Raw genomic sequence first — 25,544 nt, 5'->3', positions numbered from 1 at the left:
AATTTAGCAAAAATTAATTTATCTTATTGGAATTATTTACTTAAGTGACTTAAAATTTCAACTTTTGTTTTTCAAGCATAAGTTCATCAAATTTGCCAAATTAAAATTTATCAACAGCAATAATGGAAAAAATCTATTGGTTATGTTCAATAATATTATGTTAAATAATGTACCTTCAGTCATTTTTCAGTTTTATAAATTTGCTTCACAGAGAAAGAAATGGACATTTCCAATAAGCTTTACATTTGTGTAGGGAAGCAAATTATCCCTAAAGCTTCCTTCTTCATCCCTCTAGATTAGAGACATGATTGTCTTTGAAACAGAGGAAGTTTCTGGTGTGTTTAAGAATGTTGTGCTCTTTTATACACATAGATGGCAGCAAAGAATTAGACAAAGGAAGTGAACCTTGCAGTTGTAGTGAAAGATGAGTGACAGTACAAACTGACTCCATCAGCATAGCTGCCTGTGTCTCATACTTAAACATAAAATAAGAAAGAAAGCTACTATTGATAACACAAGAATATAGGAGAACGAAGAAGGCTCTGAGAAGCTGTAATACACGGAATTTCTGGACAAATCCCAGGTGGGGAAGCTTATCTTTTAAGGTATGTCATCCACTCCTGTAAGATGATTGAAATCAGCTAAGATAATATGCATGTCAAAATAAAGAGACAGTGAAGGGCTGAGGGGCAGTAGGGCCAGAGGGAAGTAAAAGAGAAACCACGCACAAGTTGCAGCGGCAAGCAATAGCCTGCTGCCTGCGGGCACTGTGGAGTATGGCCTGCATGTCTCCTTTTTAGTTAAGCAAGTTACAAAGAGGAAATGTCAGTCCACGAATCAGGCAAACATTCCATGGGAACGTTTGCTCAAATGTCAGCATTTTAGAAAACAGAACTGTAGTCTATTATGGTTCAGTCCCCATGCTGGGTTTGCTATTAGGTGCACAAGCACAAATATATTGCTTAAGAATGCATTTGCTGTTAACAAGTCATTTTATGTCTTAATTAACATTCCTAAATAATGACATAATCACTATAAAAGATGACAGTCATCATTATAATTAATATTTAATATGTGTGTGCTTCCGAGGACCTTTCTGTGGCTTCTCACAAGTTTCCAAGGTAATTTTCAAGTTTTAGAATTGCATTTGGTGAGATCACAGTCATGAGGATCTAATGAAGTAGAATCATATTTAGTAGAAACTGAGATTCGGAAGTGAGTTGTAGAAAAGCAATTTGTAACATGTCCTTAACAATCCCATCACCTCAGTATCTTACTAATTATAAACGAAATAAGGGCTTCTTAATGCCAGTGGAGTAATGCTAACATTGTTTAGGAAAACATTTCTCCTACCCTCTATTTTTTTTCTGGTCTACTCTCAGGAATTTTAGTACCACAGACTAATCTCTGGGTCACAAAATTTATTCTAAAGGTGTGTATAACAACGTGCTTAAAAGCAGTATCTGGCAAGTCTCTCCTGTGACAGCAACATTATTTCTCACATAATTATTTTCTTAGTAAATTTGATATCTTAACAACCCCTTCCCTCATTTCTGAGTTCAAAAAATAACACTTAATATAATTTATTTCTCATACTTAATAAAAGCTTACTTGAGAGTATATTGCCATTCATCCTCTAGCTGCTTCCCCCAAATGAGGTTAGAAGGGAATGCGGTTTGCGAGGGTATAAGGTGGTTTCCAGCATCGTTCGCTGTGTACTGTAATGGGCCTCAGTGTTGTTTTAATGAAGCATTAAACATATTCTGGCTGTTGCTTGTTACTTATTAATGATTAATTGGTTATACTCTGTCATATCAGTAGAAAAAGAAGATATGTATGTAGTTTTTCTGTTTTAAGCAGTCTACTGTGTTAACTTCAGTTTGTATGCACAGATATTATCTGTGTTACCCTAATATTTTTAGTAGTGTAGGCGGTTTGAAAACAAGGACAAAGAAAATTCTGATGTCTAAACACATAATCCTGCAAGTTTGTGAATTTTTAATTTAATTAAATGGAATTTTATAAGTTGAACTTTCATCATCATATATTTCTTAAAACCAGGATGTAAGATAATTGAATTAGTCACAATTACATAAACATTTCTTTATAAGTCATTTTTGAGATAGCAAATGGGTTTTAGATTAAAAGGTTGTTTAAAAACAGCTTTTAATCAGAATATAATCTGTTTTGCAGGTGACTGCGTACTTTTTCTTTTACACTTTTAGCCCCTCTTTGGCAGTCATTAGATTTAGACTGTGACTTTCTTAATGCAATAACATCGTGCAGATTATTTATGTGACCTTTTCACTGCCGCGGTTTTCATTAAACGGACAGTATTGCAACACCATTTCCTTCAATTGCTTGCTTTCAAAAGAATCGTGTCTCAAGCAGGCAAATCTAAGTGATTTGTGTTACTTACTGAAGAATATTGTTTTAAAACTTTTTTTAAAAACCAGCATATTAATTTTCTTCATATTAGCACTAGAACATTTATTTTCCTTGACAATATTTTATAAATATTTTGCATGAATAATTAAATGTTGGATAATTAATAACATTTTTTTCAATTTGCTTATACTTTTTAAATGGGCTTTTAAAAATGATACACTTTATAGTTTTTGATGCCCTTTTTAAAGTCTAAAAACAGATTTTTTATGAATTATAGGGGACTTCAATATTTTATTGGCATTTTATAACCAATTTTAATTTATGATGGCTTTACATATGTTTACGTGACTACATCTTACAAAATCTTAGATATTTGAAAAATTTCCAGTATAGTATAATAATAGCTTAAGTAATACTTGCCTTGTTTGTCTTTCTTACTTACTTTAACTTTCACATAGTTAATTAAGTAGCATTCCTGTTGATTAATAAACTAGAGCACACACTGTTGTTTGAGGTTAAAATACCAAAGTTTTGTGCTTATGATACTTAGATTTTCCTTTATGTCCAAATTGTCCTTTCTTTTATCTGATGTAAAATATTTAAACATATATAGATACTTTGAAAATTATTTAAATTGATAGATGATTGCATGTAATCACGAAGTATATTTTCTCATGTGGCCATTGTTTTTCAATGAAGTGTTAATGGTTAGTGGAAAAATTTGTGTAATATAAATGCCCTAAAGTTCAATTTTGGCGCTAAATTTAATTGCCTTTTTTTCCCCACAGGTTGTGTCTTTATTTTAGATAAACACATAAGTTCATAAATGTATTGCTCATAGTTCGTCTTTCTTGAGGAATGGTTTCAGATAGATTTGATATACTTTCTCTCATTTCGTGGGAGATTCTTTTCTCTTTCTCTCAGTTTCTAACTGGGGATTCCACTTATCAGGTTGAACCATCTTATATGATGATGATTCTTGGTGGTGCAACTTTGTTGGCACAGAATCCAGAGACTAATCCATAAAGCAGTTACTGGATTTCCAATATGTGAAATATTAGTTTGTCCCTTTTTCTTGTGTTTTTTCTTCTGAAAAGCTTTACTGAAATTTCATTTTTAATTTTCTCTTTTTTTTGTTTTTTTAGTGTTTTTTTACCATGCTACTTATGAAAGAATTTCATAAGAACTTTCCCAAGTTCTATCACTTGGGAAAAGATGTATTTTAACTACAACAGAAACATCCCGGTTAAACCCTTATCTGGTCAGAGATTTTTAGTTCCTAGCCAGTAAAAAACTGTTTTTTATAATGTAACATAAATTACATACTAAATTAGTACTTTCAGTAAAAACTTTTCAGTAAAATTTTGACACTTAAATGCTCACTTTTAAAAAAAAAATCTCAGTAATGTCAGGTCATAGGCACATGAAATGTTTAATACAAAAATTGCAATATCTTTCATAATAACATAGAAGTTAACAGAGTTTTGACTAATCTTACTCATTTTCTTGCATTCTTACAGAAAATACTAGTACAATTGTAACCTTTAGTGAAATTAGTTCTTTGTAAGAATTACATTTCTATATGTAAAACAACTATAAAAAGAGTGCCAAGATTTAATGAGTGCCTTCACTTTTCGGGGACGTTTTATTTTTTCCACTGTAAGTAATCTTAATTCCAGATGTTAGCACATGACATTTTGTGTAGTGCCCCATCACATGTTTGAGTTTTTTTAACATTAGCTCTATGATCTGATGCTATGTATACTATCTTGACTCGTCAGTGACATAGATTTTGTTGCTGTCATTTAGTTTTTATTAATAGTCTTCCATTTGTAGTAGTCAAACTTAAAGGCATATGTTTGTTGCCACATATAAAATATTTTACGGAATAATCTGTAGTTGATTTACATTGTATTGTGACTTTAGACCTTTCTCGTAGAGCTTTATAAAATAAAATAGTTGGTTGCATATAGAGGTATCTTATTGAAACATCAGTGTAATGATAAAAATATTAATTGTTGTAATGTGTAGGACATTAGAAGAACACAGATGTGGCCACCTTTTGAAAACTTAGAAGTTATTTATCTCATAGGAATTTGTAATAAATCCAAAAGATAACTATAGGGTTGACACATGAAATGACAATTTCACTATATTGGCAATTTATTTACATTTCTTTAACCCAATTTTAATTGTAATTCTGTGATTTAAGCCTCATTGATTTATATTTTTGATTGGTATATTGAAATATAAAACCTTCTAAATTCTAACTAGCACAAGGTACTTTTTCTTTGTGATGTGAAATTAAAGGAATTAATCTTGTCAGAACTTTTATAATCATGTAAAACAAACTTGTGAGGAAGACACATAGTCTCTCTGGGCCTCAGTTTTCCCATCTGTAAAATAGGATGTGAGGCTTTGGGAAATAGGAAAGAGTTATGCTGTATGTTCTCCAAGATCTCCTACAACCCCAAAATTTCATGATTGTCCAATTTGTTTTTGAAGTGGTATTGTGCTTATCAATATAAATTACATGTCCTGTCTAATGAAAACATCAGTGTTAATAAAACCTAAGGATGAAAAGTTCAGTTTCTTTTAAAAATCATACTTTTTGGGAGAAACAATTGTCAGATATTAGCATATAATGGTTTTTCTCAAGAAACATTTAAAATCTTTATATAAAGTTATCTTGCACCTTTTTAAAAACTTAATGCAGAATAGTTGAAATTCTGGGATGGAAAAGGCATTATATTCTATTTTGTCAGAAAGTATAAATTAAAGTTGAATGCTGTATAAGCTTTTGGTCATACTGTTAATATGGGAATATCTTATCTAGAGAAAATTAGTATGTGAATATTTTCTATAAAATAGAAATCTGAATGAATAAGTTGATTTGCTGAGTTTTCTTACAGGTAAATAAATATACATGAACTTCCATGAAATGATTCTGAGGCATGTAAATAAATTTAGGTGCCAGTGTTAATTTTCTACATTTAGCTTTGGTATTTATTATAATTTACAGACAATTATAGTAGAACCTGTTGTGCCTCAAAATTGCTCACCAGGGAAAAACACAAACAAACCTATTTCATGCCGTAACTATATTGACTATATAGGATGTGATTATGAAAACTAAGCTTCTTAATACTGTACTTTCACTCAAGTACAACTTTCCAGAAATTTCTATTTAACGAATTGATGCTTTTTTGTGGGGAAGGGGAAGTAGCTGTTTGGAGAAGTAGTTAAGTTTAAAACACATATTTGATTTGTATAATAATAGATCATTATTGGCCGCTGTAGTAAATGTATGCTAAATGAGAGTTTATAATGTAAAAATAGTGGTTAAACGTAGATGACTTAGAGAACAAAAAGTAAATGTTTTAAAAATGTATCTTTATAAGAGACAGTATGGTGGTATCCCAAGCACAGCACAAATTCCACCTATAGCAGAAAAAAAATTGTTAAAAGTTTTAATTTTCAAAGCGTTCTTTTTTTGTTAATTTTTTACTTGAATAAGGGATTTCTGTTGATTTGTAGAGTTTCTAAAAGTCAAAGAAAAATACTTATATAATAATAAAACTTTTCATCTTAACTGTCATTGTATTTAAACCTTGGATTCCCAAGTAAAAGATTCCAGGATTTATAGCTAGCATAGATTCAATTATTTTAAAGCCATCCAGATTCCATTTTCAATTTAATGGCATTTCATACTGTCAAGGTGGCAAACTTGTTCCTAAGTTAGTTTTTTTAAGCTTATTATCAGCCATATTTTAACCCCAATCAAGACATTCCTAAGAGGTTTACTCCGAGCTTTTATAAGTTTCTTTATATGTCTTGTGGAAATTTTCAGTTCAGTGCAGGGTTTGCTTTAAGTGTTTCTCAACTAAGCGTATAAAAATTAGACTTTTTCTACCTTTTATGAAATTACCATAAGGATTTAAGATTTTGTTTCTAAATAAAGTTATAAACTACGTACAAATTCTTAGATTGGTGTTTATCCTTGTTAATCTATAATAGCTAAAAATATTTCAAGTAGATTACTTTCTTTGTTACTAAATTTTCCTTATTTGAAGAGTAATTATAAAAATAATTTATGTGGCTGGGCGCGGTGGCTTACGCCTGTAATCCCAGCACTTTGGGAAGCTGAGGCAGGTGGATCGACTGAGGTCAGGAGTTTGAGACCTGCCTGGCCAACATGGCGAAACACCATCTCTACTAAAATATAAAAATTAGCCGGGTGTGGTGGTGGGCACCTGTAATCCCAGCTACCGGGAGGCTGAGGCAGGAGAATCACCTGAACCTGGGAGACGGAGGTTGCAGTGAGTAAGCCGAGATCGTGCCACTGCACACCAGCCTGGGTGACAAAGAGATTTCGTCTCAAAAAAAAAAAATAATAATATTATGTGTAATTTTCTTATTGTCCCAGTTTAGTTTTTTTTTTTGTTTTCTTAAAACTAACATAAGGGAGTATTGAAACAGCTTTATAGTTTGTTTTCACATGCTTTGGTAGTTTGAAAGGTTTTTTGTTTTGTTTTGTTTATTTTTATAGTCATGGTACTAAATTTAGAAAGTACCTGCAAATAAATTCTATGTAATGGTAACCATTTATTTATTTGACATGTTTCTTTTGTTTGTCACTATCCTAACCATGTAGACTGGTAATTGCCTTGCTACGAGAAGATCCTAGTCCTTTCTACAGTCAAACAGCTAGGTTTTAGGGCAGAACTGGAGCCTGGAGTAAAGGCTCACTTTCTTAACTCTTCACTGGGAGCTGAAGCTCTTCTTCCCGTGGCCTCTCCCTTGCTTTGTCAAAGTATGACATGGATGGATTGCTTGGAATTCTTTCAAAGCCTTTCCTGTGTAATAATGATGGCAAAGATTTCAGGCATTTGTCAAGGGCCACTAGCATGTGTGTGACAGCAGTTTAAGGGGGGAAAACAGTGGATTTATTACTAATAAAATATTACAACTCTTATATTTAAAGCCAGGCATAATTTACATTCAGTTTCACCCCTCATCGTTTTAGCTGTCCATTTTCTACTTAAGCTACACCCTCTTTCTCTTCCCAGAAGCCTTCATCTTCCTTTTTGCCACCCCCGCATCACCATCTCCTTCCCTAGATAGGTGATAATGCTCAGTCGCCGAGGGGCTTTGACTAGAACCATCTGTTCTACTCTCTCTCAAGAACAACAGACAAGGCATTATTCTGTGGGGGCTTGTGTATACAATTATCTACAATAATAAAATATAAAACTACAGAGTTTTCAGATTCCAAAAATTCAGTGATCTGTAACAGCTTCCTTTGGGTTTCTGGGTGTTCTTGTAATTCATTTTTTCATTTATTACCTGGAATTTGCAAACTTTTTTTTTCTTTTCAAATATATTTTCTTTATATTTTTGTACAGCATGATATCATTAAAATGATACCTGTTGAATTCACATTGTCTGTTAGTATATATACATATTATATATCTGTCTTTAGTGACTATATAAAAAAGACAACTATTCTTTGACTTTTAAATATATGGGCATTTTTATATATAAAATTTGCAATCACTAACTTAATTAGTCTCTAGATGTGTCTGTGTACACATACATATAATATACGTACACACAACTAAAATATAAAGTCAATGTTGGCTTTTTGTGTCATGTGTTCATTGTGACTTGTTTGGAATTTTAGTGAGATAACTGTACTTGGAGCTTTTATCCATCTGTTTGAATGGAGAACCTCCCTTTTTGGCATAGGTCAAATAGGTTTTCACTGACCCCAAGCTAGTGAGAATTGTTTTTTTCTATTTGCTTTTGATTAGTCCTAGAATTACTGAGTAATATGTGGACTTCCCAGCTAAAGAACCTATTTAAATGTTTTTTAGAACTAACTATGCCGATTGAATTGTGTTTGACCTACTGACAGCTGTTACTTAGCTTGTCATTCTCCTTAAAATGGCAAATCATTAATGTAGTCCTTTCCACTACATTAGTTAACATAAAGTGTCTTATTTCTGAAATAGACACGGTGAATGTTTCCCTGACTAGGTTGTGCTTAAACAGTGTTCAAGTTTGTAAATATGTTGTTTTCTGAAACAAAAACAAATTCTAGTAATAAAAACAAATTAAATATATATGTTTTTACTTGGAAATCATAAAATATAGTTTATTTCTCTGTACAGGTCCCTGCTTTAAGACACTGGATGTATAAAAACAAATCACATGGATATTTACTTCTTTCATTTCATGCCTCTTTTTAATAAACTTTCTGTTTCACATCATTAAAATTAAGATCTACCCTTTTACTCTGCAAACTGGAGGAGAGTTATATAATGTCATAGCTGTACCTCTAATTAATAATGGGGTTGAACTCACTTTATAGATTTAGAAATTCTGGCGTTTCTTTCTGTCAAATGCCTCTTCCTATCCTTTGTGCATTCAGTTTTTATTGCTAATTTGTAGGAATTCCTATTAACTTTTTATCAGGTATATATGTTGCAGATATATTCTTCCAGCTGTCACTTCTGTGCTTGCTCTATCTGTGATGTCCTTCACAGAACGTAAATCTTAAATTTCATTGAGGTCAAACCTCTCTCCCCCTTTTTTGAGGGGACTTAACTTTAGAATTCTTCTTTTGGATAGCATACGTTCCACAATTGGTGGATGTCTTTCAGCTTCTTTAAAAGTTGTCATCCAGCACATTAGATATATCATTGAAAGGGTTTATATGCTAGATTGAGTTTATGTTCAAATGACTTCCAAGGTTTCATCCAACTCTGCAATTCTAAGATTCCCGTATATTAAAGAGAGATTAAAAATAAAGTGCTCTGTCTATAAAATCTATATCACCTTTGCAAGAAACACTCTGTATTTCACTGATTCTGCAACACCGATTTTCAGATGCATCATTATTTTATGTACCATTAGGAAAGCACAAGCTCTTCTGATTAAACTATGACTCAACTCTTTCTCACCACTGAGATTCTTAATATTCTATACTTATTGATAAGCTTATTTAGATTTATTGAGACATGGATTTGTATCATTTTACTCTTGTGTATATGTCTAAAACAAATAGCAAAATGAATTGATTACTTTGCAGGGAAATACAGAATTGTAGACATCCGTCAAGTGGCAGATGTTCTTAAGTTAATACAAGTTTGTGCCCCACTGAGTATTTTAGTTACTTTCTATGTTTAACTTTTTATTACTGAACTATAGTGTCATTAAGCTTAAGATGTGTAATACCTGAAGCATGCACTATTTAACTTAAGTAACTGGCATTAACAGTGATGATCAGGTGTGCATGTGATCAGGCAAGGACAACTACACTACTGCAACCTGGCCGACTGCGATTGTAAGGTACCACCTGATTTTGGGGATAATAGAATATGAGAATATGTACGGCATTCTGTGCTATGTTGTAAACCTGGGTGCACGTGTTTAGTGTTTTGGGGGAGTGTGGCATCTGCTCCACAGTTTCTAGAGAAAATAACCATTTGTTTGATTCTTAGTGAGAAAATTTCATAGAGAATCATTTCATTTTCAGTGTTGGTATAGTTGTGCTTCCCATACTGTGCCTCCGTTGGTTTAACACATCAAGAAATGTAGCAGCTGGAAGAGATTTTGCAGGTGTCTATGCTTATCTCTTATATAGTGCAGGGGTCTTTTCTGTAGCTTCCCTGACCACATGTAAGAGTTAATGTGTGCTTCCGTATGACTGCCTTTGCTAGGAGCCTGATCTGTATTTGGGCTGCTTTCTGGTGAGAAAAGTCTTGCTTATATTGAACCCAAATCTGCTTCTTTCCAGTCTCTATACCATTGATTCTAACTCCCCTCAGCCCCTAAACTGCACCAAATATGCCTACCCACTTCTTAGGTAACTTCTCCTTTAAAATGTGAATGTTATTCTTAAATCTGCTCCTTTTTTTCCAAGTACTTAGTTCATGACTGTCCTTTATAGAATGTGGTACTGAACACGGTATATGGCACGACCGTCTTCTCTTTTCAGCAGTCTAGAATTGTATTTGCTTTATTGGCAGTCATGCCATGCTGTTGAGTGACAATTAAAATGCCTGCGTTTTCCTCAGATATTTGGTCTCTTAGCTATATTTCCTTGTGCCCCACTTATACAGTTAATATTTGGACCTAGTAGAGGACTTTAGATTTATCTTTGTTAAGTTGCAATCTTGTAGATCTAGCTCAAATTTTTCTAGTCTATACAAATTAAACAAAAAATCTTAGTCTGTTATACAGTGTCTAATTGTAATCATTTCTAGTACTTTCTAACGTGTGCAACATGTTTCTCAGTGTGTGTCTGCCTCACTGTCACATGTAGTGCACAGGACAGTCTTGTGAAGAGAGCTCTTGTGTCCAGTAGAATCTTATCGACATTGGTCTTCAGCTCCCTTGGGAGTGGTCATTTAGCCAGGTGAGAATCTCCCTGTTTCCGCACAAAGGCCCACATTTCATTATCCAGTCTGCAAGGATGTCATGAAGAACTTCATTGAGGCTTCAAGATTGCTGGGAAATTATCACAGGATTGTTTCTTGAGAAATCTGTCTCCCACCATAAGCACTGTTTTCCAGGTCTTCCTAACAAATTTCAAATGAAATTTTAATAATACAAAAGTGACATAATATTAGCACAAATTTGGAAAACCAAAAAAAGTTACCTAAAATCTTAACACCAAACCCTATGTTTTTTTTCTTTTTTTTTTTTTGCTGCTTTTCTTTCTAGTCTGTTATCAGATATTTCTGACATACACACAGTCATGATATGCATTTAATTTGTATCTTTTTTAGAATTTAATTTTTATAAGATCATCTTCTTTTTGCAATAAGCAACATTTCATTGGCTGTGTAATTGTATGAGTCTTTCACCTTGAAGAATAATGCAGAATAATGATTTTTAACCTCATATTTATATTGAGCATTATAATTAAAATGCTATCTTATGCATTTTTCTCATTTGTTTGGATCCTCTCCCTGGTTATCTATAATTGGTACTATTGCAGTCATTAACAACTATTACTAGTTTTTTAGGGGATTAAGTTGAATCTTTGCTGATCATTTGAAACACCCTGAATGTTTCTTTTAAAGTCAAATTTATATTTTTGTTTTCTCATCATTCATCTTTTACGAGAAACAGAATGCATAATGCAAAAAACAAAGGTTTTTGGCTTATTTGTACTTATTTGTATTTTTTCAAGTGTTTTCGCTGCTTCTTTTAAATATGAGAAATAATGTTTCATGGTCTTGTAGACCTGTTTTTCTTTAAAAGTAGAGATTTCTCAAAGCTCAACAAGAATGGCTTAAGGTAAATATGTTTGGACTTAATTCACAGTCCATGTAGCTGCACGTGGAAAGACTGGTCACAATGGAAATATTTGACTTGGTGGTGAGACTATAGGTTTCCTGCTTTGTCTTACTTTTATAGTTTTGGCATATGTCAATGAGTAAGTTCAAAATAGAGCCCAGAAAAAGAGGATAATGAATAATTTTTGTTTTATGGATTTGTAATCTGGTAACTACTGGCTGAATACACATACTCCTTCATATTTCTTGACAACCTCCTATTATCTTTCTGTATCTATCATTCTGTTTTATTTAGAATATCATTTATATTGCTATTCAATTAAAGGTTGTTTTTTGGATATCTAAAATGTCCAACTTATACCTATGGAGTTTTTGCATGAATTTTTTGTTTTTACTGTTGGAAGAAATGTACTGGATTCTGAGTCTTTCTAGTTCTGTTTAAGGGTACATGTGTAGTACTTTTTTAGGCATGTCGGTGTTAGAGAATCTTCTGTGTTCACTGCTAAAAGTCCTTAAACGTGTCTCTACATTTTCTAGTACCATAGAATCTCAGTGTCTTAAAGTCATCTAGGTTGACTCTGCATCTATTATTTGTATATTATCTACATTTCTAAACAAATCTGTTACGTACAATAAATGCACTAAAATTATGCCAGACACAACACATTTACCAAGAATATAATTATAATAGTCTATATGTTTTGTTATACTTTAGTGTAGGTATATACTGTAATAGAAAACACAAAAAGTGCTGCATAAGCTGGGATGAGGTGATGATTAATTCTAAGGATGGGAAGGTTTAGGGGAAAGAGTGATGTCAGGGAAAATTGTAGAAAGGGCAATGTGTGAGTAGAATGATTGAAGTTATATTTTGCCAGGTAGTCACAGAAGGGGACTGGTTCAGGGAACAGCACAGCTTAGGCAAGATTGTGTGATGGTGCATGGATACTTAGTGTGGATTAACAAGTATACCCTGAAGGAGTAGTTTAGTTCACTACTACCTACCGGTCGTAGCAGTTCATTCCATCCACAAACAACTCTAGTTGAAAGTCTCTCTCCATAGCTTATTTTACACATATTATTTCTAATTTCTTTCCTTGGGAATCCATGTAAAATTCATTGTTTTTGTATATTTCTATTTTTAATATTTAGAAAGGGTTGTTCCCATGAATCCACTCTTCCCTGAGTCCTGGCCCAAACCAGGTCATATAGCCCTATCCTTGTAGTTGCTCTTTTTGTTATGTAGATTCAGGGTCCTGTAACTCTCCTGATTTTTTTTTTCCTTTTTCTGAGATAGGGTCTTGCTCTGTTGCCCAGGTTGGAGTGCAGTGGTGCCATAACAGCTCACTCGGCTTCTCAGGCTCAAAGGATCCTCCCACCTCAGTCTCCCGAGTAGCTGGGACCACAGCCGTGCATCACTATACCTGGCTAATTAAAAAAAAAATTTTTTCTTTGCAGAGATGGGTCCAGGCCGGTTGTGAATTCCTTGGGCTCCAGTTATCCTCCCACCTTGCCCTCCCTTATAGGCATGAGCTATTGTGCCCAGCCTCCTGATTCTTATCTGCCAAGCACATCCCACTTGTCTTTATCCTTCTTAAGGTATAATGCTCAGAATTAAGCATCTTATACTAGGTGTGGCCTGACTGGTTTGGAAAGAAATAAGACTGTCATTTTCTTTGTTCTAGTGACTAAACTTATGTTTTTCAGACTAAAAGTATGAATCTGTATTGGTGACCGTATCAAACTGTTCCATTGTCCAGTCACATTAAATTACTTACACTGTCCTTGTAGCTCATTATTACTTGACATTTATTGAGATCCTGATAGTCCAAAGAGGATGGGTAGAATTTGAGTTCCTAGTAATGGAAAATGGAAGAACTAAGTTCATTTCCCCTGAAGAGTTTTAATGTGTTTTGATCCGTTGAAGTTGTTAAATGTATGAGCCTATGTATTATACAGCTAATGGTAGTTTGGATCTCCTTTTGATATGTGTTGGTTTCACATCTATCCAAACATCTGGTGAGGATATTTCAAACCACACTGGGTTTTCTATCAGCGTACTTTAAAAGTAAGCAATTCCAACTAAACATTATGAAGTCTTCCATACTATAAACCAAGAAGCAATTTAGTTGGCAACTCACAAGTGGAATGTAGAATGAAAATGAAATGAGATAAACTCCCCCCACGAGGCAGTCCACAGTGTACACCCTAAAGGGTTGAATGCTGATACAGTACATAAAGTGTGCTTTTATAAAAGCTTGGAATTTCCAAATATTTATCATGGCAGTGTTTTATGCTTAAATCACATAATGAATATAGTGTCATTTTTCTTTTTAGTTCTGTTATGCTGATAGTTTGAACTAATAAGTGATGAGACTCGAAACTTCAGCTAAATCCTTCTTCAATACTCTAAAGCATATATTCCACTTCAGTTGCAGAAGAGTCGTTCAAATTATTTAATGCCACTATAAACACAGTAAGAGTATCAGTATAAAACATAGCACCATTCCAAAAACTTTTGGTTTTTATTCCACTGTAATTAAGATTGAGAAACAAGGATTTGTCATTGTTGTTCTAGCTTATGACTGGAATCCTAGAAAGCAATTTTAAACAGGTCGTTTTATAAGCTTAAGAGTTTAAAAAATCTATTTCTGTTTATTCAGATTGAATTTTGCTTTGAAAATGTAAGAGATTTGTTGATACTTAGAATATACATCATTATGAGTATTTTCTATGTACTGTTGGTTGATGGCCTAATAACAGTTTTTAGTGGTGTATAAATGTGTTTATAACTATCGTCAGATAAACTTATTAACCTCAGTTTTTCAGATACTGATTTCTTTCTGAAGTATAGGAATTTCTTATACATGTTTCCTACTCTTTGCCATCAGATTTGGGACCAGGTATTTCCATGGCTGACCACAACACTTTTTGTGTAGAGATTTGAATTTATTGTTTTGTTTCACATCCAGGAATTTGGTAGGCTAGATTATTTGGATCAAATCTTCTATTGAAAACAACTAAAATGCAGAATATAAAATTTTTTAAAATCTCCTTAAAATAATTGAAGAACTAACTACACGGTAAGCCATTATCAGGCTGATACTTATGGGAAAGTAGAGGAGGTAAGCTACAAATTTAGGCTGTTTTGATCCTGAGGACATTTGCCCATTTGGCAAACTGGAACTTCATTTTGACAGTCCTATGTGATCAAAGGCACAGAAATCAAAGAAATCATTCTTAGATTTATGGTGAATTATACCTAAACCCTCTCTCCACATGGCCCCAGTGTGTTCCACAGGAAAAGTACTTTTGTGCTACGCAGAGCAGGAGTGGAAGGGGATTCCTAAGAAGGTGTAACCACAAGTAGACCCTCAAGCATACTGTAATCCAAAGACATACTGCTTGGGTAGTCCAGAACATTTTAAACTCAGGATTTAGTTTTAGGAGTTTGGGAACTTGTGGAAGTCCTAGGTTCCTGACACAAGCCAACAGAATTTCTCTCTGGAGGAAGTTACCACAAATAAGACCCAAGAATAAGTTTTCAAAAGCAGTGAGCAACACATAGTAAAAAATAACCAGGCACTCAAGGAAAAAGTCTGATGCGACCTCTCCTCTTACATCTCCTTTTCTCTTTTACTTTGGGTGCTGCTTCTCTTTTTCCTTCTGCTTCTCTTTTCTTTCTTATTATCTATTCTCCCTTCTTCAACTTTTATAGCTGTTTTATTTCCATTGAAAATCATCCTCTACTTTGTGGCCTCTTGAAGCATTTATTTTATTTTGTTCTCAGTTCTGTTGCTCTGGTTAAGTCCTTCCTTGTCATCTCACAAATAGTCTATTGTTAGAACCTTTTAGTTGATTTTAGTTTTATTTTTTCTTCCCAAATTCAATAGTAAATCAGGTTCAGGCTAATTAAGTCTCTTCTCACAATCCTTCAGTAGTTTCTCTGTGAAAATTCCTGAGCATGACTTTTGATTTCCTTGTAATCTGGCTCCAGATAAAAGAACTAAAAAGTATTGGAAGCTGGGGGAATGATTGAGCACCATTTATTCATGACATTCATTTCCATACTGGATAACAGTATTTTTAATGAATCTATATGCTGTTTGAGAAATTAGAGTTTTTTTTGTTTTGTTTTAGTATTACCATTGGCTTTTCATGTAGTGATTTACACATAATAGCTGCCCAATAAATGTTCACTGGATGAATTAATGACTAAAGAGAGAACAGATAAAACTGTTCAGTCACCTGCCTCCCTTGGCACATGTTGCCTCTATCAAGGATAAAGGGACAAGGACCAGCTCTGACATGCTTGTTGTCACACTGTGGATTGTCCTTTGTTCTCTCAGTTTCTCAGTGTATAGCCAGTACCCATTGAGTTATGCATCTTATCTGAGCTTCAGCTCTCTTGGTGGTGGGATATAGGGAAAGAGTGGTGCCAACATAAACCATGCTTAGGGCATGACATGAGGCCTGGATTTTCCTCTCTTGCCAGGTGGAGTATTTCATCTCTAGGATCAAGGTTGTGATCAGAAAGAACCAGTTTTCTCTAATTTCCAGAGCCAGTAACAATGTCATTCATTTTAAGTAAAGTATGCATAGAAAATTTCTATCTCAATAAAAAAGAGAGATCAGGAAACTATTTATTTTGTACAACCCAAAGACTTAAGGAATTTCGAGACTGGAAGAATGTGTGAGTTATCAGGCAAGATGAGGTTGATAGGAGGAACCTGCATTCACTGGTGGTTCATTATAGTTTGCAGGTTTTTCCATGTATTATCTCTTTTTGTCTTTATACCAATCCTATGATACAGGCAAAGCAGATTCCTATTATTACCATTTTACAGACAAGTTAATGTCTAGCTAGCCTTTCTTTCTGCAAATGAATCACTTAGATCATTTCCGGAAGCATTAGCTGAATACCTCCCATATCCCCCACACTCTGCTCTTGATTGCATTTTTTTTCTGATCTCCGCTATCACTAATTAAGCTTTGTAATCTCAGCAAAACACTGACTGTTTTCTTCCATAACATTCTTGTTTGTAAAATCTGTACTCTATATCACAGCATTTTTTTTTTACTTTCTACACCTCATTTTAACCTTTCTAGCCACCTTTCTTTCCTCCACTCCAGCATATGAGCATATTACTTTGTAGACAAATAAAATAGGTAAATGCTGAATTAATTGTTAAGTCAAAAGCTTCTCTTTCAGCCCTTTTGGGTTAGGAAAAACAAAGATCCTACTTGGCATAAACAAAATGTCAACAGAAGATGCGCAATAATGTCTATAAAAATCTGAGGACACAAAACTTGGGCAATGCAGATAATCTACCTTGATTATAGGGACTTCACTCAATCTAACATTTTGGCAAACTAAAAACTTCTTTGATGTTGATAATATTTGAGAGCAAATAGGCACACTGTGTTAGGTCTTGGGATAACTAAACATCCAAGACTTATTTTTCAGGTTCATAAGCAAGTGAACAACTTTCAAGCAATACTAAAGTTGCGTGTGGCTAAGTGCTAAAACATGAAGTTTACTTACCACAACATTCATTGAGTGCCTACTTTTTCTGGGTACTGAGAATAAACACAGAAATCTGTCTTTAAATTTGAATAGTGAAGATGAAATTGTGGGCCTGAGTGCAAATTGTCTCTTCTGTTAGAGATTTTCTTAATGAGAATATTTCTGTTAAGATTGAGTTTAGAGAGAATTCATGAATACTCAAAGATTATTGATGTTACTGATGTTGGGCTCACTTCCTTTCTGATAGATTATTATCATTAATCAATTTGTTACATTTTGAGGCCAAATTTTTCAACTTAAGTAAATAAATCTACATTTAGGATGACAGGAAGAAAGAAAAAGTATTTTTCATGTACAAAAGAAGTAATCATCATTTCTTCAAATAAAATTGTAAGAACTGACTATTGGTTTACTAAGTGTCCGTCTACTCAAGAAATGAATCATGACAGCTTTCCTTGTCCATCCAATCTATCCTGTCAGAACTTCTGAGGATCCCCAAAGCAATTCGTTCTGGTTGGTGGCATCTATGTTGTGTGAGAACAATACCAAACATGTGCCTGTGGTGGGAGTGGAAAGGCCCTTAGGAGGCGAAGGCACTCATATCCTCATAAATTACAGCTGTGGTCCTAATTCTTTAGTATTTTAGCTCAACATTTCAACAAGTTTTTTGTCTTAATATTTTATTTGGAGCAATAGTGTGATTTTCCAAGTGATTTCTCTTATGGAAACTCTTGGGTCTATGGAGGACACAGACAAATATTTCAGAGCTTTTTTATTGCTCCAGACAGCAGCAAACACATGGCAACAATAATACACTAAAAGGAAAACTATTATAGTCGGCCTGAACATTCTTCGTCAAAGCCCTTCTTTCATAATCTTGGCCATAAAGGGCCTGGAAAGGCATACTATCACCTCTTCATTGTGTTATTCTCTGCCAGCACACAGCCCAGAAGGGAAATAAAACACATTTAACTGATGTGCACAGGCAGAAGAAAATCTATCAACAACTTTCTGTGAAATGTCTATTATATGAATTGAAAAGTATGTAAAAGCTGGGAGCAGCCTTTGCCACTACAGAAGTTGTTTCGAAGTCCCCGAGTCAGCTGCAGAACGGCAGCTTTGGGGAGGAGCAGCAGCATGCTGGTTACTCATGGTGGGCTGTTCCCTTCTGATTTAAGTGGAGATGCTGCCTGGCCAGTGTGCCTTGAAAGGTCTGGATCTTAACAGAGTAGCTCTCTGTATCGTATTAGAATGATGGGAATTCTAGGTGTGTGAGCCACAATTTTCTATTGTGTAAGATCAATGTCTTTGACTTGTGTCTTAGAACAAAAGTGTTGCTTCTAGTAGAGGAATGAAAAGAAGAAAGGGGAGGCAGGGTTTCATTGAAACTGCCAGCCTCTAGGTCAGTGCACATAGATAGTTACTGCCTCAGGAGGCACAATTGCTGGGTAAATGGTACTACAGAGATTGATTTAGAGTCATGGCTAGTGGGGTGTTCTACATGTCATGTCTGGAAGAAAATCAGGTGTGTTTTTGAGACAGTGTGTTTTCATGTGGAGCAAACAATCAAAACCAGTGAGTGAGAGCAACCCCAGCATGACCATTGGTTCCTCACCTGTGCCACACTCTCTGTGAAGAGTTGTGTCCACACATTAGTTTATTTAATAATTTGATGTAATCTGTATTATATCCCTCATTTTATTCAGAAAATAAGCTCAGAGAATTTTTATATCTTAAGGCCACAGAATTAATGAATGACAGGAGAGCCTGGATTAATGAATGACTAGAGAGTTCAGGTATGCCTGACTCTAGTAATGTCTACATTTCATGGTTGGCCAGGTGTGGTGACTCACGCCTGTAATCCAGCACTTTGGGAAGCCAAGGCAGGTGGATTGCTTAAGCTCAGGAGTTTGAGACCAGCCTGGGAAACATAGTGAGACCCTGTTTCTACAAAAAATACAAAAATTAGCCGGTGTGGTGGTGAGCGCCTGTAGTCCAAGTTACTTGGAGGCTGAAGTGGGAGGATCACTTGAGCCCAAAATGTTGAGGCTACAGTGAGCTGAGATAGTGACACTGCACTCCAGCCTGGATGACAGAGTGAGACCCCGTTTAAAAAAAACAAGTTAGATTTTTCTCTTCCGAGGAGACTGATGTGCAAAAAAGTCAGAGAAACTAGAAGGAAGTGCATATGACTGCTAAAAGTGTAAGGTAAGGTGCACAGACAATTAAGAATAATGTTAATTCAAGATGAAATATTATAATCAGTTATTTACTTAGTGAGAAAAGAAACCCGATTTTTTAATTTAGCCTAACGTATTTGCTATACTAAAAAGCCACAGGTGATTCACAAGAAAAAAATAAGTGAGAAAATAATGAAAATAACCATGTTACAGATACCTAGGGAGAAAGAAAGGAATAAAAAAGATAAGGTCACGAGAGTGGACCTGGGTTTGCCTTAAAGATTTCTAAGCTAAGAAAAATAATTTTTTTTTTGCTTCTTTCATAGAAGAGAAAATACTTTCATAAACTTAAGGATCTCATGACATTGGTTAAATAGGACTATAGAAGAGTAGACTTTTCTAAACGTGAACATGTTCAGGTTATTTTCCTAGGCTTCATTTGCTTTGTCTAGTAAAAACTGGTACAACCTTGAAAAATGATAGGGTTGCTAAATTTGGTACTGACTTCTGAATTTGGTTGTGGTTTTATGTAACTAATTGCAAGACTGGTTCTTTCACTCTAATAGTGTCAGAAAGTCTCTGATGAAGGGAATAGTCCTCTCTGGTTTGCTCAAATTATATGTAAACCCACTCTTTTACTTTTGAGAAGTTGAATTAAAGAGTTTTATTTAGGCTGGGCATGGTGGCTCACACCTGTAATCCCAACACTTTGGGAGGCTGAGGCAGGCGAATCACAAGGTCAGGAGATTGAGACCATCCTGGCTAACACGGTGAAACCCCATCTCTATTTAAAAATACAAAAAATTAGCCGGGCGTGGTGGCGGGCGCCTGTAGTCCCAGCTACACGGGAGGCTGAGACAGGAGAATGGTGTGAACCCGGGAGGCAGAGCTTGCAGTGAGCCGAGATCGCGCCACTGCACTCCAGCCTGGGTGACAGAGCAAGACTCCGTCTCAAAAAAAAAAAAAAAAAGAAAAAAAAGAGTTTTATTTAGATTATTTTATTATAGCTACTTGCTGTGAAATGAAGGGTAATTGAGTAATCTAGAATCTGGGAGCTATTTTAGAGATTGGAAAGTTTGATCATCATCTGCTACTTGAACAAATAAGCAGCTTGTCAAATGTGAGTCCAACCACTTGATGCAAAAGGGTATGTTTATGGGGTGGCCACTTGTTCATTTGTTTTTAAAGTTTATATGATTTTTAAAATCTCTTTTCTCCCTCAAACCTCTCAAACGCAGATGCCTCTACATTGTAGGTATAGTACTTGGAAATACATAAATTGGTATGAAGAGTATCTATGAGGAGGAAGGAAAAGGTTAATTAAGTTTTATGTAATCAATTGTCATTTTTATAATCTGACCCAAGACTTTAGCCAGGAAAGTAAGTTACTTGCATTTACCTAAAATATAAAGTGTAGCACAGTATTTTGCATATAGAGGGCATTTGATTAAGTATTTGTTAATTTGGTTTTCTCTGCCCAGAACTGTCCTTGAGACATATAATTTGACTGATTTATGATTTATTATAACTTAAATATTATATATTTTAGCTTTAGCTGTTTCTTCTTATTCAAGTTGAATAATTTCTGTTAATGTGGACCAATGTAATACCCCCCAATTAACTGGAATATTTTGTTAGAAATAAACCTCCACTTGAGTATATCTGTCAGGATATAGGATATCAATAGCAAATGATAAATATACCATAATTTGCAGATTAGTTGATGGTGGACTTACCCAATAAGCTGTAGTTATATTAAGACTCAAATTGCATGCAGGTTTGTGAGAAATCAGAGACTCGATTGTAAAATGAAGGCAAAATTAGCTTTCTGAGGGTATAGGCATAACCTTCAACTCTTGATTGTCTAGAAGGTGTTTGGGTCAATCTTTCAAAGTAGTTAGAATTAACCAAAATATCAGAAGAGATGTCTGTATTCTGTATTCAGTGTGGCATTTTCATTTGAATGATTTGATTTTTCCTTCTTAAGTGGTTGTTTTGAATCTTGTTTTTCTGTCCACTTCATTTAATTTTACAACCCATTAGAGTAAGTCAGGATGTGTTTATGGTTTTTGTGTTTTCTTGGGGCTGCCTTAGATACTTGACGAATTGCAGATTACTTAATAATGGTAATACTATGGTTGGGTAGCTGGATTAGATGGAAGATTTGCTGTTGTTGGATGGTCTGGGCTCCATCCGGGCTCGAGCTGTATGGATGTGAAAGTGCAGGAAGTATGATTAAGGAAGATACTAGCGTTTACTAAGTGCTCGACATCGTGCTTAAAGTGTTAAAGGTATCTAATCTTGTATTGATTAAAAGCCACAGTGCCGTGTTTCTAATCCCACTGTCTGATTTTACCCTGAGAACCTACATTTGCCAAGTGACTTGGAGAAATTGTTTAAGTTGTTTATACTCAATTCTCTGAAAAATTTGCAGATACCTGCTTCTGTGTTTTATAAATGATGATGTTTAGTGGGACTTTTAAGAATTGTAGAAATGGGATTGTGGTTTTTCTTAAAAAGACATCTTGTGATGAAGAATGAATAGGTTTGAATCCTTGTCAGTACCAAGTTGTGTAATTTACTTTAACCACCTTTACCCACTTTGGGGTTCGGTTTTGTCATCAAGTGAGGATATTGAATTAGATAAATATTTTGAAGCCTTTTGTTTAAATGAGTGCAACCCACAGCAAGAAATACGTTTTATAAAACATTATAGCACAGACACATGTTGAAAACAGAAATTTTACAAACCAGTATATGTTCTTACAGTGTGCAATATTTATTTTTTAAAAGTGTCATTAACTAAATTGATTTTGTGACCCATAACCATTACTTTCAGTTTGAAAAACACTGTTTTAGATGCTCTCAGACAGCTCTTTCAGTGTTAGGATTTATAAGTGAGATTTAGGATTTAATTTTGTTATTTTTGATCAAAGAAATGCACTTTGAGTTTTTAGCAATGTTGAGCTGTAATCCTCATTTTAACATGGAGGGGACATGATAGGAGCCCATGCCTGCAATTTTATGAGGGGACCTGCCAGATAGACTGCTGTGGGATATGTGGGGCCCTGGGCCGCTGGCCTGGCCAGCAGCAGTGACACTCTTCTCTCTTTGTCCCCTTCTGTTGACTGTCTCCCTGTCGCAGTACCTCATTCTTTGTGCTGCCTTACTTTCCTGATTATTAAAAGAAAATACTTGAAGTGCATCGAGGGAATGACCAGTGAGCCCTGTGGTAAATGTCATCAGCTGATGGGTTCTTGAAAAGTCCATGGACTTTCTGTTTGAGTGTGTGTTTGTGTGTGTGTGCGCACATGTGTGTGTAAAGTAGGGAACACGTATCATGTGTCTTTTATCTCATTACTTTCTTCATCTTGAATGTTATTACTATGCATATAATTGTTTGTATAGCTGGGATGAACGTAGAAATAGTGTTCCATCATGTAAGAACAATGAGGGTATTTCCTATTGTGGCTAAATCGCCTGAACTTTGTGGCAGTGGTGAGACTGAGCTGGGCATTGGGTTTGTTACACCACATTCTGCTTGCTTACATGCTCCTGGAAGTCAGACAGTTTTGAACTGGGTGATAATTGAGAGGCCACCTTCGTTGATATCTTTTTGCTTGAGAGAGGGAGAGGGGAGATCTCAGCAATAAGCATATCTATTCTGGAATTCCAAAGACCTCATTAGAACAGAAATGATGGGTCATTCACCTACACTGAATTTTTCATTGTGAATATTCTCTAAAACAGAGAGAAGGGCTCCAGATCAAACCCATACTGTAAGGAGGCCTACAAAAGCAAATCGGTACACTGTGGTAGCATAGAGTGTGGCTTGTGGCCTGTGACTTTCAGGGTTGTGGTTAATCTTATTGCTAAAATGCAAACATTGCCTTTTTTTTTCCCCCTCAAAGTCAGCCTAGGTCAGGGGAGCAAGCTGCAGAACTGGTTAATGTAAGTTCAAATGATGAGGTGATGGAAGGGCTCTAGGACAAGGACATTCCAGAGCAGAGGGATGTGGACAGACAAGCAGAAGGTTGTCTGGAGGAATCCGGAGGGGAAGTCCTGGTGAAAGACTTTGTGTGGTCCTTCATAAGGCTGTTGGGTGTTCAGGGAAAGAAGGCCGAGCCATCCTACTGAGCTGCACAGAGAGGGCATAGAGCAGCCCTCTGGGACTGAGCCCTTAGCAGTATGCAGACTCTTTGTGTGTAGCCAGAGAAAACCATTCGGAGTTCCTAGGGCATATTTTTCTGTCCTGATTGTTTTGTTTTGTTTTTTTCCACCACAGAAGTGCTGATTTTACCATATCTTTTTCATCTTTCAAAAGTTTAAAATATAGAACATGGGTTTCTCACTAAGAATCTGACATTTTACGTTTACTAACACATTTTAAAACAAACCTTTAATAAAATTATGGAAAGAGTTTTTGTGAGACTATTGTATGAGCCCATACAATGGCCCTGTTAAGTTGGGGGATATTTTCTCAGTTTTACAGAAAATTGAGGCTACTATAATTATCCAGTTGGGCCATATGAAATTGCGATCTTGTAGCCCCCGAATACAGTAGTTGAATATCAGCAGTATTAGGTTGTTCAACCTAATAACTTACCTGAGATGAAATACCCAGGAAGTGACAGGAATGGTATTCTAATTCAGCTCTGATGACACCAGAATTAATCTTCACATTTTTATACTTTCCAAGAATTGGCCTGCTTGGACCTGTAACACCAGTGCCAGTGTACACTGCCTTGGGGCCCAAGGAAATGCATGCTCAACCCACTGCTGCTATCATGGGGCCTGAAGACTGACTTACCTGCCACCCCAGGCCCTAGCAAAACGTTACCACAGCCTCCACTAATAACTGCACCATAAGCTACTGAGGAGAAATCACAGATAACTGGTGCTGTGTACAGCTGAAGAAGTCTTACAAAGACTACACTACTGCATACATCTAGAATCATAGCTAAAGTGCCCTACCCAACCAACACCATAGATACATGTTCAAAACAATGCCCTCCCCTGTTAAAGTAAATTCAAAAAATTGAAGGCAGTGACTGACACCAGATGCCCAAGTAGCAACATAAGGATGCAGGAAACATGAAAAAGCAAGGAAATATGACATCTCCAGGGGAACACAGTAATTCTTCAGCAATGATTCCACTCAAAAAGAAATTCATGAAATCCTGAACAAATAATTCACATTCTTGATTGTGAAGAAGCTCAGTGAGATACCAGGGAATTATGAAAAACAATACATAGAAATCAGAAAAACAGTGCAGGATATGAATGAAAAATTTATCAAAGAGTTAGTTATCATAAAAAAGAACCATACAGAAATCCTGAAACTGAAGAATTCATTGAATGAAATAAAAAATGTTAGATGCAACAATAGTCTAGAATAAGCAGAAGAAGGAATCTGAGAACTCAAAGACAGAAGACAGGTCTTTCAAAATAACCTAATCAGACAGAAATAATGTTAAAAGAATAATTGAAGCTTTGAGACATATGGGATACTATAAAGCCACCAAATATTTGAATCATTTGTGTCCCAGAAGACAGAGAACAAAAGGATTGGAAAACTCATCTATTTTTTGTTGTTAAATAATAGATGAAAACTTCCCAAATCTAGCAAATGATTTAGATATCCAGAAACAGGAGGCTCCAAGATCTGCAAACATATACAATGCAAGAAAGTCTTCTCCTTGGCACATTATAGTCAAGCTGTCTAAAGTCAAAGACAGAATTCTGAAAAAGGCAAGAGAAAAGTGCCTAGTCAGTTATAAAGAAAACCTTATCAGGCTAATAGTGAATTTCTCAGCAGAAACCTTACAAGCCAGGAAAGAATGATACATTCAAAGTACTGAAAGAAAAAAATGCTATCCAAGGGATACTATATCTAGCAAAAATATTCTTTGTAACTGAAGGAGAAAGAAAGTCTTCCCCGGAAATTGCTCAAGGGAGTCCTAATCCTGGGAGCAAAATGACTACATTTACCATGATGAAAACTTATGAATGCGTAAAACCTGCTAATAAAGCAATCACACAAAGGAATAAGGGAAAGTAATTAAATGGTACCTGTATGGAAAACCACCAAACCAAAATTAGAAACAATAAGTGAAAAAGAAAGGAATGAAGAGTATTTAA

General features: G+C 35.1%; 1 long non-coding RNA gene across 1 annotated transcript in view; it reads left to right on the top strand.

Annotated features, from left to right (window-relative positions):
* The first annotated feature begins 96 nt into the window (after positions 1-96).
* Positions 97-25,544, top strand: part of LOC129527434 (uncharacterized) — a 124,469-nt gene continuing 99,021 nt past the window's right edge. Inside the window, exon 1 of the long non-coding RNA XR_008672402.2 lies at positions 97-583. This is a non-coding gene — a long non-coding RNA (uncharacterized lncRNA). The remainder of the gene's footprint in view (positions 584-25,544) is intronic.

The sequence above is a fragment of the Gorilla gorilla genome, chromosome 18 (genome assembly GCF_029281585.2).
Source record: "Gorilla gorilla gorilla isolate KB3781 chromosome 18, NHGRI_mGorGor1-v2.1_pri, whole genome shotgun sequence".
In the NCBI taxonomy this organism is placed as follows: Eukaryota; Metazoa; Chordata; class Mammalia; order Primates; family Hominidae; genus Gorilla; species Gorilla gorilla.
The sequence above is the reverse complement of the archived record's forward strand: the minus strand, read 5'-3'. Positions and strand labels throughout refer to the sequence as shown.